The following is a 20,960-nucleotide window of genomic DNA, read 5'->3' as shown; positions in this document are numbered from 1 at the left end:
ATGGTGGTGATGGTGGTGATGGTGGTGGTGATGGTGGTGGTGATGGTGGTGGTGATGGTGGTGGTGATGGTGGTGGTGATGGTGGTGATGGTGATGGTGGTGATGGTGGTGATGGTGATGGTGGTGATGGTGGTGATGGTGGTGGTGTTGGTGATGGTGGTGGTGATGGTGGTGATGGTGGTGGTGGTGATGGTGGTGGTGATGGTGGTGGTGGTGGTGGTGATGGTGGTGTTGGTGGTGGTGGTGATGATGGTGGTGGTGGTGGTGATGGTGGTGGTGATGGTGGTGATGGTGGTGGTGGTGGTGATGGTGATGTGGTGATGGTGGTGGTGATGTTGGTGATGGTGGTGGTGATGGTGGTGATGGTGGTGGTGGTGGTGGTGGTGATGGTGATGTGGTGATGGTGGTGGTGATGTTGGTGATGGTGGTGGTGATGGTGGTGATGGTGATGGTGGTGGTGATGGTGGTGGTGATGGTGGTGGTGGTGGTGGTGATGGTGGTGTTGGTGGTGGTGGTGATGATGGTGGTGGTGGTGGTGATGGTGGTGGTGATGGTGGTGATGATGGTGGTGGTGATGGTGGTGGTGTTGATGGTGGTGATGATCATGGTGGTGGTGGTGTTGATGGTGGTGGTGATGATGGTGGTGATGGTGGTGGTGTTGATGGTGGTGGTGATGGTGGTGGTGATGATGTAGGTGATGATGTACCGGGTGGGGGTGAATGGGGGGGGGAGCAGAAGAGGTGGGCGCTACGATATGCGGGACGTGATGAGGGGGGGGGGGGATGAGCGTGAGGTTGGTTGAAGAGAGAGAGGTGAGAGAGAGGTGAGAGGCATGGAGAGTGGCTGTGAATCTCTGCCCCGTGCTACTGATGCTGAACTCCACCTCCGAGCTGACCCACCCCTAACCCCTACCCCTCACGTGGCATCCCCCTCCGCGACCTCATCCCCAGCTACGTGCACCTTGCCTGGCACTGCCCAGGAGCGTCCTTTCGCGGCACAGCAACGCGGCTCGTACCCAGCCCGTGCCGCGCCCGTTTAGCTCCCTCGATGCGAGCCTCACAGCGACTGCGCTGTAGCCACGTGCCCGGGCACGTGGCCTGCGGTGACCTAGCCGAGGCAGGCCTCCTCGTCTGCCGGAGGGGCTCGCGAACCATGGAGGGAGCTCGTCCAGATCTCTCTCGATCGTTGACAATCGACGCGCAAATGTCGATAGACGCAGAGGGGTCGACGCGGCGAAGTGCGTTGCTGAACGTTGCGTTGCTCCGTTTTTCCATCAGATTTGCCTTCTAAAATAAAATAAAAATCTGGCCACGTGTTGCACACCCCCCCCCCCCCCGCCAGAAAGGGGCATCTCGCACCCCCAGAAGAAGAACCACTCGTCTAGAGAGTCCCTCTAAGTGGGTACATTTTGGCCTATTCTTCCACGTTGGCCAGACGTGGCCAACGTACGGGATGGCTCTACACTCAGTGGTTTATTAACTTTTGATACAGCCTTGTAACCCCTTTGGCTCCCAATCGGTACAACAACAACGCAAATATGCAATGTTAATAAAGGCAGAGGGTTTCATGAAACAAAGTAAGTTGTTTCTTACGTTGCCACGTGAGTAATTGTCTGTTTTCGACGATTTAATCTTCGGCAAACTCAATCTGGCGATGGTCCCGCACTCCTCAGAAAGGGGATCTCGCCATCACCATCATCATCATCATCATTACCATCATCATCACCACCATCAGTATCACCAACACCATCATCATCACCACCATCATCATCACCACCATCAGTATCACCAACACCATCATCACCACCATCATCATCACCAACACCATAATTACCAACACCATCGCCATCACCACCATCATCATCAGCACCATCATCATCACCACCATCATCATCACCACCATCAGCATCACCAACACCACCATCATCACCATCATCATCATCACCATCATCATCATCACCACCATCAGCATCACCAACACCATCATCACCATCATCATCACCAACACCATCACCATCATTACCAACACCATCACCAACACCACCATCATCATCGCCATCACCACTATCATCATCATCACCACCATCAGCATCACCAACACCATCATCACCAACACCATCACCATCATTACCAACAACATCACCAACACCACCATCATCATCACCATCACCACCATCATCGCCATCACCACCACCACCATCACCACGTAAATATTAAAACACATGCATTTTTAGCTTGCATAGTGAAGTAATTGTATTTTTTCATTTGCTAAACAGCCGGATAATACAACAATTCGCTAACCTTAAACACCCGGTCGTTCATATAAGTTGAAGGCGGTCTAGTACTATAGTAATAGAGCAAGTGCAGAATCACTGAGCCGGAATTGATATCTTGAAAGCGTTCAGTGCGGGGCCCTTGAAAGTGCGGGGCCCGTAGCTACTACTACATAGTAGCTACTATGTAGTAGTAGCTACTACTACATTGTAGCTACTATGTAGTAGTAGCTACTACCACATGTGTAGCTACTACTACATGTCTAGCTACTACTACACGTGTAGCTACTACTACATGTGTAGTAGTAGCTACTACTACATGTGTAGTAGTAGCTACTACTACACATGTAGTAGTAGCTGCTACTACTACACGTGTAGTAGTAGCTACTACTACTACACGTGTAGCTACTACTACATGTGTAGCTTTGCTGTACCCGTGAGATCCTCGCTGTGCCTGTGTGATCCTTGCTATGCCTGTGTGATCCTTGCTATGCCCGTGTGATCCTCGCTATGCCCATGTGATCCTCGCTGTGCCTGTGTGATCCTCGCTGTGCCTGTGTAATCCTTGCTGTGCCTGTGTGATCCTCGCTGTGCCTGTGTGATCCTTGCTATGCCCGTGTGATCCTCGCTGTACCTGTGTGATGCTCGCTGTACCTGTGTGATCCTTGCTGTGCCTGTGTGATCCTTGCTGTGCCTGTGTGATCCTCGCTGTGCCTGTGTGATCCTCGCTGTACCTGTGTGATCCTCGCTGTACCTGTGTGATCCTCGCTGTACCTGTGTGATCCTCGCTGTACCTGTGTGATCCTCGCTGTACCTGTGAGATCCTCGCTGTACCTGTGTGATCCTCGCTGTACCTGTGTGATCCTCGCTGTACCTGTGTGATCCTCGCTGTACCCGTGTGATCCTCGCTATGCCCGTGTGATCCTAGCCGTGTCTCTGCGTCTCGTAACCCTCAGGCATTTCCGTCGTCGCTGCGTTAATGCCCCGGGTTGATCGCTCCCCGTTGTAAAAAACCCTGCGCGGTTATCAGCGCCGGGAATCTCACTCACGCCTCGCTCCCTCCCCTCTGCGTCTCCCACCCCCCCTCTCCTCGCGTCTCTCGGCGTGCCTCTCCTCTCTTCCCATGCGCATCTCTGCCTCTCTCTCTCTCTCCGCCCGTTCATCTCCGTCTCCCCATGTACATCTCTCGCTGGCCCTATCCTTCTCTCTCTCCCTGGTCCTATCCTTCTCCCTCGATCCCTGAGCCTCCACCATCCAGCCCCCCCCCCCCCCCCAACATCTTTCCCCGTGTGTCTCTCTCTCCCATGTCTCTCTCCTCCCCATGTATCTCCCCCCCTCTCTCCCATGTCTCTCTCTCCCCGTGTGTCTCTCTCTCCCATGTCTCTCCCCTCCCCATGTATCTCCCCCCCTCTCTCCCATGTCTCTCTCTCCCCGTGTGTGTCTCTCTCTCCCATGTCTCTCCACTCCCCATGTATCTCCCCCCCCTCTCTCCCATGTCTCTCTCTCCCCGTGTGTGTCTCTCTCTCCCATGTCTCTCCACTCCCCATGTATCACCCCCCCCCCCCCCCTCTCTCCCATGTCTCTCTCTCCCCGTGTGTCTCTCTCCCATGTCTCTCCCCTCCCCATGTATCTCCACCCCCCACCCTCTCTCCCATGTCTCTCTCTCCCCGTGTGTCTCTCTCTCCCATGTCTCTCCCCTCCCCATGTATCCCCCCCCCCCCACTCTCTCCCATGTCTCTCTCTCCCCGTGTGTCTCTCTCCCCCATGTCTCTCTCCCCGTCTCAAGGAGATGCTCCGTGTAGTCGGCACTTTGCATCGTTCATCATTTCGATGCTTTGCTTTATGTAACCCCCCCTCTTTTTTTAAATGAAACATTTCACAATAGATTTCACGCTCTGCTCTCTCTCTCCGTGTGTGTCTCTCTCCCCGTGTGTGTCTCTCTCCCCGTGTGTGTCTCTCTCTCCCATGTCTCTCTCCCCGTGTGTGTCTCTCTCCCCGTGTGTGTCTCTCTCCCCGTGTGTCTCTCTCTCTCCCATGTCTCTCCCCTCCCCATGTATCTCCCCCCTCCCATGTCTCTCTCCTCGTGTATGTCTCTCTCCCCGTGTGTGTCTCTCTCTCCCATGTCTCTCTCCCCGTGTGTGTCTCTCTCCCCGTGTGTGTCTCTCTCCCCGTGTGTCTCTCTCTCCCATGTCTCTCCCCTCCCCATGTATCTCCCCCCCCCCCCCTCCCATGTCTCTCTCCCCGTGTATGTCTCTCTCCCCGTGTGTGTCTCTCTCCCCGTGTGTGTCTCTCTCCCCGTGTGTCTCCCTCTCCCGTCCCCCCTTCTCCCTGTCTCTCCCCCCCCCATGTATCTCCCCCCCCTCTCCCCCCCCTCTCCCCCCCCCTCCTCTCCCCGTGTGTGTGCCACTCTGTTCGTGCTGCACGGCTCTTGTTTCGGATCGAGGGATCACGGAGTCGGTGAAGCGAGGACGATGGCGGAATTCACCGTCGACTCGCCGCGTCCCCCACCTCGTCTCCATCACCATCATCACCACCATCATCACCACCATCACCACCATCACCACCATCATCACCACCATCACCACCATCATCACCATCATCATCACCACCACCATCACCACCACCATCACCACCATCACCATCATCATCACCACCACCATCACCACCATCACCACCACCATCACCACCATCATCACCACCATCACCACCACCATCATCATCATCCCCATCATCACCACCACCATCATCATCACCATCATCATCATCACCACCACCATCACCACCATCATCATCATCATCACCACCACCATCACCACCATCATCACCACCACCATCACCACCATCACCACCACCATCACCACCATCATCACCACCATCACCACCACCATCATCATCATCACCATCATCACCACCACCATCATCATCACCATCATCATCATCACCACCACCATCACCACCATCATCACCACCACCATCACCACCATCATCACCACCACCATCATCACCACCACCATCACCACCATCATCACCACCACCATCATCACCACCATCATCATCACCACCATCACCACCATCATCACCACCATCATCATCATCACCACCACCACCACCACCACCATCATCATCACCACCACCACCACCACCATCATCATCACCACCATCACCACCATCATCATCATCATCACCACCACCACCATCATCACCATCACCACCACCACCATCATCATCACCACCATCATCATCATCACCACCACCATCATCACCATCATCATCACCACCACCATCATCATCACCATCATCATCACCACCACCATCACCACCATCATCACCACCACCATCATCACCACCATCATCACCACCATCACCACCATCATCACCACCACCACCATCATCACCACCATCATCATCATCACCACCATCATCATCACCACCACCACCATCATCATCACCACCATCATCATCATCACCACCATCACCATCATCACCACCATCACCACCATCATCCTCACCATCATCATCACCATCATCACCACCATCACCACCATCATCATCACCACCACCATCATCACCACCATCACCACCATCATCATCACCACCATCACCACCATCACCACCATCATCACCACCATCACCACCATCATCACCATTATCATCACCACCATCATCATCACCACCACCATCACCACCATCACCACCACCATCACCACCATCATCACCACCATCACCACCACCATCATCATCATCACCATCATCACCACCACCATCATCATCACCATCATCATCATCACCACCACCATCACCACCATCATCATCATCATCACCACCACCATCACCACCATCACCACCACCATCACCACCATCATCACCACCATCACCACCACCATCATCATCATCATCACCATCATCACCACCACCATCATCATCACCATCATCATCATCACCACCACCATCACCACCATCATCACCACCACCATCACCACCATCATCACCACCACCATCATCACCACCACCATCACCACCATCATCACCACCACCATCATCACCACCATCATCATCACCACCATCACCACCATCATCACCACCATCATCATCATCATCACCACCACCACCATCATCATCACCACCACCACCACCATCATCATCACCACCATCACCACCATCATCATCATCATCACCACCACCATCATCACCATCACCACCACCACCATCATCATCATCACCACCATCATCATCATCACCACCACCATCATCACCATCATCATCACCACCACCATCATCATCACCATCATCATCACCACCACCATCACCACCATCATCACCACCACCATCATCACCACCATCATCACCACCATCACCACCATCATCACCACCACCACCATCATCACCACCATCATCATCATCACCACCACCATCATCACCACCACCACCATCATCATCACCACCATCATCATCATCACCACCATCACCATCATCACCACCATCACCACCATCATCCTCACCATCATCATCACCATCATCACCACCATCACCACCATCATCATCACCACCACCATCATCACCACCATCACCACCATCATCATCACCACCATCACCACCATCACCACCATCATCACCACCATCACCACCATCATCACCATTATCATCACCACCATCATCATCATCACCACCATCACTACCATCATCACCATCATCATCACCACCATCATCATCACCACCATCATCATCATCACCACCATCACCACCATCATCACCACCATCATCATCACCACCATCATCACCATCACCACCATCACGACCAACACTGTCATCATCCTCACGACCAACAAAGACAAAGATCCCCCATATAGCCTTAACAGACTGTAGGGGCAAGTGCTGTTAGTGAGCACCTATGAAGGCCGGAACGGTACACGAGGGGGTGGGTGGCCAGCACCACACCCGACCGACTTTGTCTCCTAGTGGCAATGTTTACACACCGCACCAGGTACTCATTTGAGGCTGAGTCGACCTAGGAGAGGCCTAGGACCGGTGCAGATAATTGTCACTGGTGTTGGCCGTGAGCTGGAATCGAACTGGGGTTGCCAGGTTCGTAGAGGATGACTCAGAGAGAGTGAACGACTCAAAGAGAGAGAGGACGACTCAGAGAGAGAGAACAACTCAGAGAGAGGACGACTCCGATAGAGAGTGGACGACTCATAGAGAGAGGACGACTCAGAGAGAGGACGTCTCAGAGAGAGGACGACTCAGAGAGAGAGAGAGGACGACTCAGAGAGCGAGAACAACTCAGAGAGAGGATGACTCCGATAGAGAGTGGACGACTCAGAGAGATAGGACGACTCAGAGAGAGGACGACTCAGAGAGAGGACGACTCAGAGAGAAGAGAACTCCGATAGAGAGTGGACGACTCATAGAGAGGACGACTCCGATAGAGAGTGGACGACTCAGAGAGAGAGAGGACGACTCAGAGAGAGGACAACTCAGAGAGAGAGGACGACTCCTATAGAGAGTGGACGACTCAAAAAGAGGACAACTCAGAGAGAGGACGACTCCGATAGAGAGTGGACGACTCAGAGAGAAGGACGACTCAGAGAGAGAGGACGACTCAGAGAGAGAGAGGACGACTCAGAGAGAGAGAGGACGACTCAGAGAGAAGGACGACTCAGAGAGAGAGGACGACTCAGAGAGAGAGGACGACTCAGAGAGAGAGAGGACGACTCAGAGAGAGAGGACGACTCAGAGAGAGAGGACGACTCAGAGGCGCTAGGAGGAGGAGGAACCACAGACGCAGAGCGTGAAGGCGGCAGCAGCAGCCACGCAGTGAGGAGCCGGCGCCAAATTCCACCCCCCACCCCGAAACTCTGCGGTCCTCTGTGTATGAAGATGCTCTCATCCAGTGTAATGAGTGAGTGTGTATGTGTGTATACGCGTGGGAGCAGGAGGCAACCGGAGCACCCAGAGAAAACACCATGCGTGCGAGGGGGAAACACTCGATTCCCCCCCCCCCCCCCTGTACAATTGGAACAGACGGAGATGATATGAGAATAGGCTTTACCGTTCATGGTAATGAGACAGCTGTTGAGACGTTAAAACACCAAACTGCAGGCGAACAATATGGGACCCTTTCTTGCGAGTAATTAAAATAAAACAGCAGTGTCAAGATGTTAGCTGCTCACCCCTAGCTGTAAATGTCCTGATAAGTGTCGTTGTCTTTGTGCTGTTCGCCTTGTGGGCTGCTCTGGTCGAACACTGTTCGTGAGACTAGGCTCTAAAGAAAGACGTCTCTGGTGTGGACAAATCGGTTACACAAAGACAATGCATCATCTCTAGATTTGAAGCTTTCGTGACTGCAAGGATCCATACTCTTTGGTTCTATTCGGTAAAGTCACGTCAAAGTATAAAACAACAACAACAACAACAAAGACAATGCATCATACGTGTTAACAGAGCGTGTTGTTGTTTTGTTTGCATGTTCACGACAAGTACGTGCGGTGAATGCAGTGACATGATTCACTGCAAAAAAAAGGTTTCTCTCTGGTGTTTGAACGTCTTAAACACAGCGGCCGTATTGCCAGAAAGGGTGAAACACATTCTTGCACTTTGACGCTGGCAAGTAAAGGTCGCAGACGGGGACAAGTTCCCTACGCGTCCCTGCTGTGCCTCCTTCTCCTAACCCGGGGCTCCACCTGGACGCGCACCCAGGGACATCAACGACGGGGGAGTGATCCACCAACCCTCGCCGCTGCCTGCCCACGTGGTGGCCGCGTGCCTCACGGCCACCACGTGGCAAGGCCTCGTGCGGCTCCCGCACGCTGCGTAGGCCGCGTCCCCTCTATTGCACGCAGGAGCGCCGCTGTCTCAAACTGAAACCGGTTTTACTTCACCAGGTGCTGCTGCTGCTGCTACGTCGCTCGCTTTGTTCACAAGCGACCTGATAGCAGCTCAGCGAAGTGGGCTCATCGTCGACATCATCACGTGGACGTTTATAGCAGCAGCCAAATAACCCTAAAACGCGTGACGTCGGTTTCTAAACGTGGAGGGGAAAATCGTAGGACTCGGAGAAAAATCCACGCGACCACGGGGAGAGAGAGAGAGAGACACGCAGACTCCAAATATACAGCAGCAGCAGGCATCAGGGTCGGGATCGAACCCACGACCTCCTGTATACCAGGCGAGGTAGTTAACATCTCCTACCCACCGTGATGATGATGATGATGAGAAAGAGACACGCAAACTCCAAATATACAGCAGGGGTCAGGGTCGGGATCGAACCCACGACCTCCTGTATACCAGGCGAGGTAGTTAACATCTCCTAGTCACCGTGGCACCCTGATGAGACCCATGTGGTCGAAACTCCCGTCCACAGTTTGGTCGCTTGAACAAAAGCTGCTGCTGCTGCTGGTATTGATCTGCAAAGCCAATAGTCCCACGAACTAAAACACACCTCTTCCACGCACAAAGACAAAGGTTCCCCGTATAGCATTCCACAGGCTGTTGGGGCAAGTGCCGTTAGCGACTGGCACCGTTGGCGGTCGGCACGGCGCACGAGACAGAGAGTGGGCGGTCAACACCACGCCCGGCCGCCTTTGTCTCCCCAGCGCTGATGCCGTGAACACGCCCGCACGCGCCAGGTGCTCGTTTATGAAGGCTGAGTCGACCTAGGGGGGAGGGGCTCCGGGAGCAGGGGATCGAAGCGCGGCGCGCTAACCACTGCGCCACCGCTCCCCCCCTCTCCCCCCCCTCTCCCTCCCCCCGCCCCCCTCTCGGCCGTACCAGATTTCCCCGCAATGCTCCACTGATCCACATCCTTGGGCATTTTTTTGGTGTTAATCTCGAGGGGAAGGGTTCGTTTCACGGAGAGACAAAGGCGGCCTTTGACGGGAGAGAGAGAGAGCGGCCTTTTGTTACCTATAGCCAAACGTCAATCATCCTCCTCCATTCCACTCCTCCTCCTCCTCCTCCTCGCCTCTGGTCGAGACTACACGCGGAGCGGCAGCTGAGGAATGGAACGCGGCGTCCGAGGGGAGGAGACGGAGCGGCACATTGAACTTATGGAGCGCAGCGCAGGAGCTGGGCGGATCGCGGCGTTCGTGAGCCGTCCATAAATGACGTCACGCGATTTTTGACCCCCACCCCTCACCCTCGTCACACGGCGTCACAAAAAGTCAGACCCCCACTCCCGCTCTAAAATATGACGTCACAAAGCTCTGGCCCCCGCCCCCCCCCCAAAAAATAAAACGTGCTTCAAATCGCTTTAAACTATTATCATTGTAGTGCGTGTTTAATGTGGCGCTGCACTCTGATGTTGTAGGAGAAAACATTTATTAAAAAGTCTATTTAATTAAGTAGAACGTGTTGTGTCTATATTTATTTATAAAGTTGCGCATTTTATGTGACGTCACATTTCTCAACCCCTCCCCCCCCCTCGTCACACATCGTCACAAATATCTGCCCCCCCCCCACCCCCTAGGTGCGTGACGTCATTTATGGACGGCCCCTTATCGTAGAAGTGCGGGAGGGGGCGTGGTGGAAGCCTTCGTCGAGCAGTGGATCGACCATGGCTGCTGGTGACGAGGAGACGCGCAGCTCCGCTGATGATTGGGCCTTTCGCTCGCACCCGCACCTCCGCGAGCCAATCAGCATCCGTTCTCTGCACCACGCGCCAAACGCTAATTGCGGTTGCCAAGGAAACGGGATCCTTGCTGCTGCAACCCCCACCCCCAACTCCCCCAGGTAGCTCGTTAAAGGAAGCGTAACTGGACTGGAGACACTCGCCCTGAGTGAATTGCGTCCGAATAACTGGATGCCCAGATGACCGGATGGCCGGATGACCAGATGACCGGATGGCCGGATGGCCGAATGCCCAGATGACCAGATGGCCGAATTACCGGACGACCAGATGGCCGAATGACCGAATGCCCAGATGACCGGATGACCGGATGCCCAGATGACCGGATGGCCGAATTACCAGACGACCAGATGGCCGAATGACCGAATGCCCAGATGACCGGATGGCCGGATGACCAGATGACCGAATGACCAGAGGCTCAATTATCCGGGGGCCGGCTTCATCATCGCCCCGCGTGACACCCCACATGCGACCGGCTGGTTGTTTGTAGCGATGTAACGTTGTTTTTGTAACGTTGTTGTAACGTTGTTGTAACGTTGTTTTTGTAACGTTGTTGTAACGTTGTTGTAACGTTGTTTTTGTAACGTTGTTGTAACGTTGTTGTAACGATGTTGTTGTAACGATGTTGTAACGTTGTTGTAACGATGCTGTTGTAACGATGTTGTTGTAACGTGTCTTATCCCGTGACCCGGCTGGACATAAAAGACAAGAGCTTTATAGCTCATCGGATTCCTCCTGCAGTACAATTACAATATTCTGATTCTGAGTAAAGTTGTGACATGAGAACAGGTCTGGGCCCGCCCCCCGCCTCCGCCCCGCCATACGAATGTGGAATTTCCACATTCACTAGACTCTATGTGAACACACACAAATCACATCACGCACGTGTTCTTTGTTGGCCGCTCGTAAGGCACGCGTTCTGGCGCGTTGCCTATCGGGATGCGTTTTGTCGACGCAACGAGGGCGCTGACGGCCCCCCACCCCCCACTCCCCGCGCGGGGCACAGCCTGCACCAAACTCCTCCTGCACGGTGTCCAGGGCACAGCCTGCACCAAACTCCTCCTGCACGGTGTCCAGGGCACAGCCTGCACCAAACTCCTCCTGCACAGTGTCCAGGGCACAGCCTGCACCAAACTCCTCCTGCACGGTGTCCAGGGCACAGCCTGCACCAAACTCATTCTGCGCGGTGTCCAGGGCACAGCCTGCACCAAACTCCTCCTGCACAGTGTCCAGGGCACAGCCTGCACCAAACTCCTCCTGCACGGTGTCCAGAGCACAGCCTGCACCAAACTCCTCCTGCACAGTGTCCAGGGCACAGCCTGCACCAAACTCCTCCTGCACAGTGTCAGGGCACGGCCTGCACCAAACTCCTCCTGCACGGTGTCCAGAGCACAGCCTGCACCAAACTCCTCCTGCACAGTGTCCAGGGCACAGCCTGCGCCGAGCGAACAGCGGTGGCGGGTGTCGTCGGGGCGAGACAACACCACGTGGGGAGCAGGGGCGGAGCATTCGCGCCGCTGTTACAGCTGCTACTGATGGTGCTGCTATTGCTGCTACTGCTGCTACTGCTGGTGCTGCTATTGCTGGTGCTGCTACTACCGCTGCTACTGATGGTGCTGCTATTGCTGCTACTGCTGCTACTGCTGGTGCTGCTATTGCTGCTACTGCTGCTACTGCTGGTGCTGCTACTACTGCTACTGCTGGTGCTGCTACTGCTGGTGCTGCTACTACCGCTGCTACTGATGGTGCTGCTATTGCTGCTACTGCTGGTGCTGCTATTGCTGCTACTGCTGCTACTGCTGGTGCTGCTACTGCTGCTACTGCTGGTGCCGCTATTGCTGGTGCTGCTACTGCTACTGCTGCTACTGCTGGTGCTGCTGGTGCTGCTATTGCTGCTATTGCTGCTACTACCGCTGCTACTGCTGGTGCTGCTACTGCTGCTACTGCTGGTGCTGCTACTACTGCTACTGCTGGTGCTGCTACTGCTGGTGCTGCTACTACCGCTGCTACTGATGGTGCTGCTATTGCTGCTACTGCTGGTGCTGCTATTGCTGCTACTGCTGCTACTGCTGGTGCTGCTACTGCTGCTACTGCTGGTGCCGCTATTGCTGGTGCTGCTACTGCTGCTGCTACTGCTGGTGCTGCTGGTGCTGCTACTGCTGCTATTTCGCTGCTATTACTGCTGCTACTGCTGGTGCTGCTACTGCTGCTGCTACTGCTGGTGCTGCTATTGCTGGTGCTGCTATTGCTGCTACTGCTGCTGCTACTGCTGGTGCTGCTGGTGCTGCTGGTGCTGCTACTGCTGGTGCTGCTATTGCTGGTGCTGCTATTGCTGCTATTGCTGCTGCTGCTGCTACTGCTGGTGCTGCTACTGCTGCTGCTACTGCTGGTGCTGCTATTGCTGGTGCTGCTATTGCTGCTACTGCTGCTGCTACTGCTGGTGCTGCTGGTGCTGCTGGTGCTGCTACTGCTGCTGCTACTGCTGGTGCTGCTATTGCTGGTGCTGCTATTGCTGCTACTGCTGCTGCTACTGCTGGTGCTGCTACTGCTGCTACTGCTGGTGCTGCTATTGCTGGTGCTGCTGGTGCTGCTACTGCTGGTGCTGCTATTGCTGGTGCTGCTGGTGCTGCTACTGCTGGTGCTGCTACTGCTGCTGCTACTGCTGCTGCTACTGCTGCTATTACTGCTACTGCTGCTGCTACTGCTGGTGCTGCTGGTGCTACTGCTGCTAATGCTGCTACTGGTGGTGCTATTGCTGCTATTACTACTACTGCTACTACTGCTGCTACGACTGGTGCTGCTAGTGGTGCTAGGAATATCCGTGTGTGCGCACTGCGTGGCATGGGAGCGATGCTGAACGTGCAGGGATCGATGAGTGTGAGCGTGTGTGTGTGAGCGAGTGTGAGCGTGTGAATGAGCGAGTGTGTGTGTGTGAGCGAGTGAGTGTGTGTAAGTGTGTGAGCGAGTGTGAGCGAGTGTGAGTGTATGTGAGTGAGCGAGTGAGTGTGAGTGAGTGTGTGTGAGTGTGTGTGAGAGCGAATGAGTGTGAGTGTGTGTTAGCGAGTGAGTGAGTGTGAGTGTGTGAGCGAGTGAGTGTGAGTGTGTGATAGCGAGTGAGTGAGAGTGAGTGTGTGAGCGAGTGAGTGTGAGTGTGTGATAGCGAGTGAGTGTGTGTGAGAGCGAGTGAGTGTGAGTGTGTGTGAGACTATTGGGGCTAGTGCTGTTAGTGAGTGGCACCCTTTGAATGCCGGCACGGCATTCAATGACCAGCACCACGCCTGGGAAACAAAGACAAAGATCCCCCATGTAGCCTTAACAGACTGTAGGGGCAAGTGCTGTTAGCGAGCACCTATGAAGGCCGGAACGGCGCACAAGGGGGTGGGTGGCCAGCACCACGCCCGGCCGCCTTTGTCTCCATAGTGGAGATGTTTACACTCTGCATCAGGTACTGATTTGAGGCTGAGTCGACCTAGGGGAGGCCCAGAACCGGCTCAGATAATCGTCATCGCTGTTGAACCCAGCTCGCTGGGTTCGTGATGCAGCGCGCTAGCCACTACACTGCCGCTCCCCCACACACAGCTCCACCACACACAGCTCCCCCACACACAGCTCCACCACACACAGCTCCACCACACACAGCTCCACCACACACAGCTCCCCCACACACAGCTCCACCACACACAGCTCCACCACACACAGCTCCACCACACACGAAGACAAAGATCCACCACGCATGCATCTACACGCACCCACGTGCACCCACACGCGCACGCGCACACAAAGATAAGACAAAGATCCCCCGTATAGCCTGTAACAGACTGTAGGGGCAAGTGCTGTTAGCGAGCACCTATGAAGGCCGGAACGGTACACGAGGGGATGGGTGGCCAGCACCACGCCCGGCCGCCTTTGTCTCCCCAGTGGCGATGTTTACACACCGCACCAGGTACTCATTTGAGGCTGAGTCGACCTAGGGGAGGCCCGGGACCAGTTCAGATAATCGTCACTGGTGTTGGCCGTGAGCGGAAATCGAACCCGAGTCGCCAGGTTCATAGCGCAGCGCGCTAACCGCTACACTATCGCTCCCCACACGCACACGCACACCACACACACACGCACGCACACACACCACACACACCACACACACACGCACACACACACACACACCACACACACACACCACACACACATACACGCACACACACACGCGCACACACACACGCACGCACATACACGCACACGCACATACACACACACGCAAGCGCACACGCACGCACACACACAAACGCACGCACACACACACGTACACACGCACGCACATACACACACACCACACACACACACGCGCACACACCACACACACCACACGTGCAAACACACACGCACACACACCACACAGGTGCACACACACACACCACACACACACGCACACACACCACACACGCACACACACACACACACCACACACACCACACACGTGCACACACACACCACACAAACGCACATACACACACACACCACACACACACCACACACACCACACACGTGCACACACACACGCACACACACACACACCACACACACCACACACGTGCACACACACACCACACAAACGCACATACCTGCACGCACACACACACACACCACACACACACGCACACACACCACACACGGACACACACACACCACACACACACACACACACGTGCACACACACACCACACACACACGCACACACACCACACACGGACACACACACACACACACGCACACACACACACGTGCACACACACACCACACACACACGCACACACACCACACACACCACACAAACGCACATACCTGCACGCACACACACACACCACACACACACGCACACACACCACACACGGACACACACACACACCACACACACGCACACACACACACGTGCACACACACACCACACACACACGCACACACACCACACACACACACCACACAAACGCACATACACACACACACCACACACACACCACACACACCACACACGTGCACACACACACGCACACACACACACACCACACACACCACACACGTGCACACACACACCACACAAACGCACATACACACACACACCACACACACACCACACACACCACACACGTGCACACACACACGCACACACACACACACCACACACACCACACACGTGCACACACACACCACACAAACGCACATACACACACACACCACACACACCACACACACCACACACACACACCACACAAACGCACATACACACACACACCACACACACCACACACACCACACACACACACCACACAAACGCACATACACACACACACCACACACACCACACACACCACACACACACACCACACAAACGCACATACACACACACACCACACACACCACACACACCACACACACACACCACACAAACGCACATACACACACACACCACACACACCACACACACCACACACACACACCACACAAACGCACATACACACACACACCACACACACCACACACACCACACACACACACCACACAAACGCACATACACACACACACCACACACACCACACACACCACACACACACACCACACAAACGCACATACACACACACACCACACACACCACACACACCACACACACACACCACACAAACGCACATACACACACACACCACACACACCACACACACCACACACACACACCACACACACGCACATACACACACACACCACACACACCACACACACCACACACACACACCACACAAACGCACATACCTGCACGCATGCACGCGCACGCGGTCTCGCCCGGCCCCGAGGCGAAGAGGAGCGGAGGCCGCGTCCCAGGGGGACAGCTCGAGAGGCGGGCTGGGGTCAGGGGGGCTGGGGTCAGGGGGGCTGGAGTCAGGTGGGCTGGGGTCAGGGGGACTGGGGTCAGCGGGGCTGGGGTCAGGGGGTACGGGTCAGGGGGTATGGGTCAGGGGGTATGGGTCAGGGGGAATGGGTCAGGGGGTATGGGTTAGGGGGTATGGGTTAGGGGGTATGGGTCAGGGGGTATGGGTCAGGGGGTAGGGTTAGGGGGTATGGGTTAGGGGGTATGGGTCAGGGGGTATGGGTCAGGGGGGCTGGGGTCAGGGGGTACGGGTTAGGGGGGCTGGGGTCAGGGGGTACGGGTCAGGGGGTATGGGTCAGGGGGTATGGGTCAGGGGGTATGGGTCAGGGGGTAGGGTTAGGGGGTATGGGTTAGGGGGTATGGGTTAGGGGGTATGGGTCAGGGGGTAGGGTTAGGGGGTATGGGTTAGGGGATATGGGTCAGGGGGTATGGGTCAGGGGGGCTGGGGTCAGGGGGTACGGGTTAGGGGGGCTGGGGTCAGGGGGTACGGGTCAGGGGGTATGAGTTAGGGGGTATGGGTCAGGGAGGATGGGTCAGGGGGTATGGGTTAGGGGGTACGGGTTAGGGGGTATGGGTTAGGGGGTATGGGTCAGGGAGGATGGGTTAGGGGGTATGGGTTAGGGGGTATGGGTCAGGGGGTACGGGTTAGGGGGTACGGGTCAGGGGGTATGGGTCAGGGGCTATGGGTCAAGGAGGATGGGTCAGGGGGCATGGGTCAGGGGGTAGGGTTAGGGGGTATGGGTTAGGGGGTATGGGTCAGGGGGTACGGGTTAGGGGGTACGGGTCAGGGGGTATGGGTCAGGGGCTATGGGTCAGGGAGGATGAGTCAGGGGGTATGGGTCAGGGGGTAGGGTTAGGGGGTATGGGTTAGGGGGTATGGGTCAGGGGGTATGGGTTAGGGGGTACGGGTCAGGGGGTATGGGTCAGGGGGTACGGGTCAAGGGGTACGGGTTAGGGGGTATGGGTCAGGGGGTACGGGTCAGGGGCTATGGGTCAGGGAGAATGGGTTAGGGGGTATGGGTTAGGGGGTACGGGTCAGGGGGTATGGGTCAGGGGGTACGGGTCAGGGGGTACGGGTTAGGGGGTATGGGTCAGGGGGTACGGGTCAGGGGCTATGGGTCAGGGAGAATGGGTTAGGGGGTATGGGTTAGGGGGTACGGGTTAGGGGGTATGGGTCAGGCAGGATGGGTCAGGGGGTATGGGTTAGGGGGTAGGGTCATTGTTAGAGATAAGGGGTTAGGAGCATACGTAGGGGTTCTGCGTAGATGGTGGAGGGTTAGGGTTAGAGGGTTAGAGTGTAGGGTTAGAGGGTTAGGGGTTAGGGTTAGAGGGTTAGGGGTTAGAGGGTTAGAGTGTAGTGTTATAGGGGAAGGGGTTAGGTTTAGAGGGTTAGGGTTAGAGGGTTAGAGGGTTAGAGTGTAGGGTTAGAGGGTTAGGTGTTAGGGTTAGAGGGTTAGAGTGTAGGGTTAGAGGGTTAGGGGTTAGGGTTAGAGGGTTAGGGGTTAGGGTTAGAGGGTTAGAGTGTAGGGTTAGAGGGTTAGGGGGTAGGGTTATAGGGGAAGGGGTAGTATTCGAAGTATGGGGTTAGGGTAGAGGTGTAGATAAGGGAAGGATTAACAGTGGGGTAGGGTTAGGGGTAGTGGTGAGTCCTTGTGGGGTGGGTGTTGTACGATGTCCACCCCTGTGCACCTCTCTGTACACGCGTGCACCACCCTGGGGACTCATGTTAAGGCTGAGTCGACCTTGGGGACCGCTCCAAGACCGGTTCAAATATTTGCCGCCACTGTGAATGGAATGGAATTCTGGTGGCCGAGTCCGAAGCCCAGCGCGCTAACCACTGCGCCACCGTTCCCAACAACCCTAACACACACAGACACATTCACACCCCCCCCCCCCATTCACCCCCCCCCCCTCCATTCACCCCCCTCCCATTCACCCCACACTTCCCACCAACAATTTCTATCTTCTTGGAATGGAATTTTAGCCGCGGGCTAAGTCTCCTCTCTGACCTCGTCAATTCATTCCCCCTCCCCCCCCTCCTCACCCCCCCATCCCCCCTCCGATGCCCCCACCTCCCCACCGCCCCCGCCCACCGTAACCCTCAAAACCCATAAATAACAAACAACGAAACCCACGTTTCTCATAGCACCGTGTGACCCCACTCGGGAATTTTTGTTTGATTATATAATAGGCGACGTTTCGGGCAATGACCATGTGTCATTTTGCTGTCTACTTCCCCGACTGAGATGTAGACAAAGCCACATGTGCTCTGAAGAAGGTCCATGATCCAAAACGTCGCGTATATATGTAGTGTTTGTCCAGCTTCCGGCGATAGTGATGCGATGCATACGTAGCTGCGTGGAGGTGATTGTTGAAGGTGCACCAGCACCCAACGTAAGGTGCGACCATTGCAGCCATCACGTGTCCTGTGGTACCACCAAAGATCCCCCGTATAGCCTCAACAGACTGTAGGGGCAAGTGCTTTCAGCGAGCGCCTATGCAGGCCGGCACGGCGCACGAAGGGGGTGGGTGGGCAGCACCACGCGGGGCCGCCTTTGTCTCCCCGGTGACGATGTTTACACACCGCACCGGGTACTCGTTTTGAGGCTGAGTCTACTTAGGGGAGGCCCAGAACCGGTTCAGATAAAGGTCACCGGTGTTGGCCGTGAGTGCGAATCGAACTCGGGTCGCCGGGTTCGTAGCGCAGCGTAGCGCTAACCACTACACCACCGCTCCCCACAACAACCACCACCACCACCTGTCTCTCCCCCCACCCCTCCCTCCTTCACCCCCACTTCCGACCCCCCCCCACACCCCCCCCAATCCCCCCCCCCCCCCACTTCCCGCCGCGCTCTAATTCACAGCTCCTCTGGACGTGTCACTGTTTTCTCAGAGGTCAGATGGCACTGGCCATTAGTGCCACACGGCAAAATAAATATATTGTTGTATCTCATAGGAGGTGGTGGTGGTTGTGGTGGTTGTGGTGGTGGTGGGGAGCGATGGCTGTAGCGGTCAGCGATACGCTGCGCTACGAATCAAGCGACCCGGGTTCGTCACCGGCCAACACCGGTGACGATTATCTGAACCGGTCCTGGGCCTCCCCTAGGTCGACTCGGCCTCAAATTAGTATCTTGTGCGGTGTGTAGTAAGCATCGCCACTGGGGAGACAAAGGCGGCCGGGCGTGGTGCTGGCCACCCACCCCCTCGTGTACCGTTCGGGCCTTCATAGGTGCTGCTCGCTAACAGCGCTTGCCCCAACAGTCTGTTGAAGGCTACGCGGGTGATCTTTGTCTTTGGTTTATGGCGGAGAGCGGTGGCGCGTTGGTTAGCGCGCCGCGCCGTGAACACGCGGCCAATACCAGTGGCGGTTATCTGAACCCAGTCCTGGGACTCCCCTAGGTCGGCTCGGCCTCGAACGAGCACCTGCTGAGACGTGTAAAATCGAAGCGTTGGGGAGACAAAGGCTGGCCGGGCGTGGTCGCCGGCCACCCCACCCCCGCAGGTGTCACAGTGCCCGGCCTTCGTAGCTTGCCACTTCGCTAACAGCACTTGCCCCGACATTCCGTTGGAGGCTATACCGGGTGATCGTCGTCTGCGTCTTTTTTTTTCATCTTCTTCTTTTGTTCTTTTTTTACTCTCAGAGGAAATAAAGAAGATGCCCGGTGTAGTCGCTCATCGTTTCTTATTTAAGTTTGTTTCAATGCTTTGCTTTATGTGCCCCCCACACCCACCCCCACACTTTTTTTTTTAAATGAAAGATTTCACGAAAAGATTTCACGCTCTGCTCTCCTTCGGAGGAGAGAGCAAGAGGGGAGCGGTGGCCGAGCGGTCAGCGAGGGCTCCATTCCTGGGTTGTGATTACAGAAGGCCCGCGGTTAGGGACGAGAACGATGAGATCTACTCACACTGCCTTCATGTCACCAGTGCAAGGTTCGCTGAGCTGCACCGTTTACTCTTTGTTCAGAAGCGGCCCGGCTATCACGAATGGTAGCAGCTCAACGAAGCGGGCTCATCATCATCATCGTCATCACCATCGTCGTCGTCATCATCGTCATCACTGTCGTCATCATCATCGTCATCATCATCGTCATCACCGTCGTCGTCACGTGGAAATGTTTCTTCTTTAATTACTCTAAACGCGTGGTGATGTT

General features: G+C 55.4%; 1 protein-coding gene across 1 annotated transcript in view; it reads right to left on the bottom strand.

Moving 5' to 3' along the window:
* LOC116954691 (zinc finger protein 385D-like) overlaps window positions 1-20,960 on the bottom strand; it is a 180,799-nt gene that overhangs the window by 81,896 nt on the left and 77,943 nt on the right. The gene's annotated exons all lie outside the window — the stretch shown is intronic.

The sequence above is a fragment of the Petromyzon marinus genome, chromosome 56, assembly GCF_048934315.1.
Source record: "Petromyzon marinus isolate PM22_M1 ecotype Great Lakes invasive population chromosome 56, UKy_Petmar_22M1.pri1.0, whole genome shotgun sequence".
Taxonomy (NCBI): Eukaryota; Metazoa; Chordata; class Hyperoartia; order Petromyzontiformes; family Petromyzontidae; genus Petromyzon; species Petromyzon marinus.
This window is presented reverse-complemented; position numbering and strand designations above follow the sequence as displayed.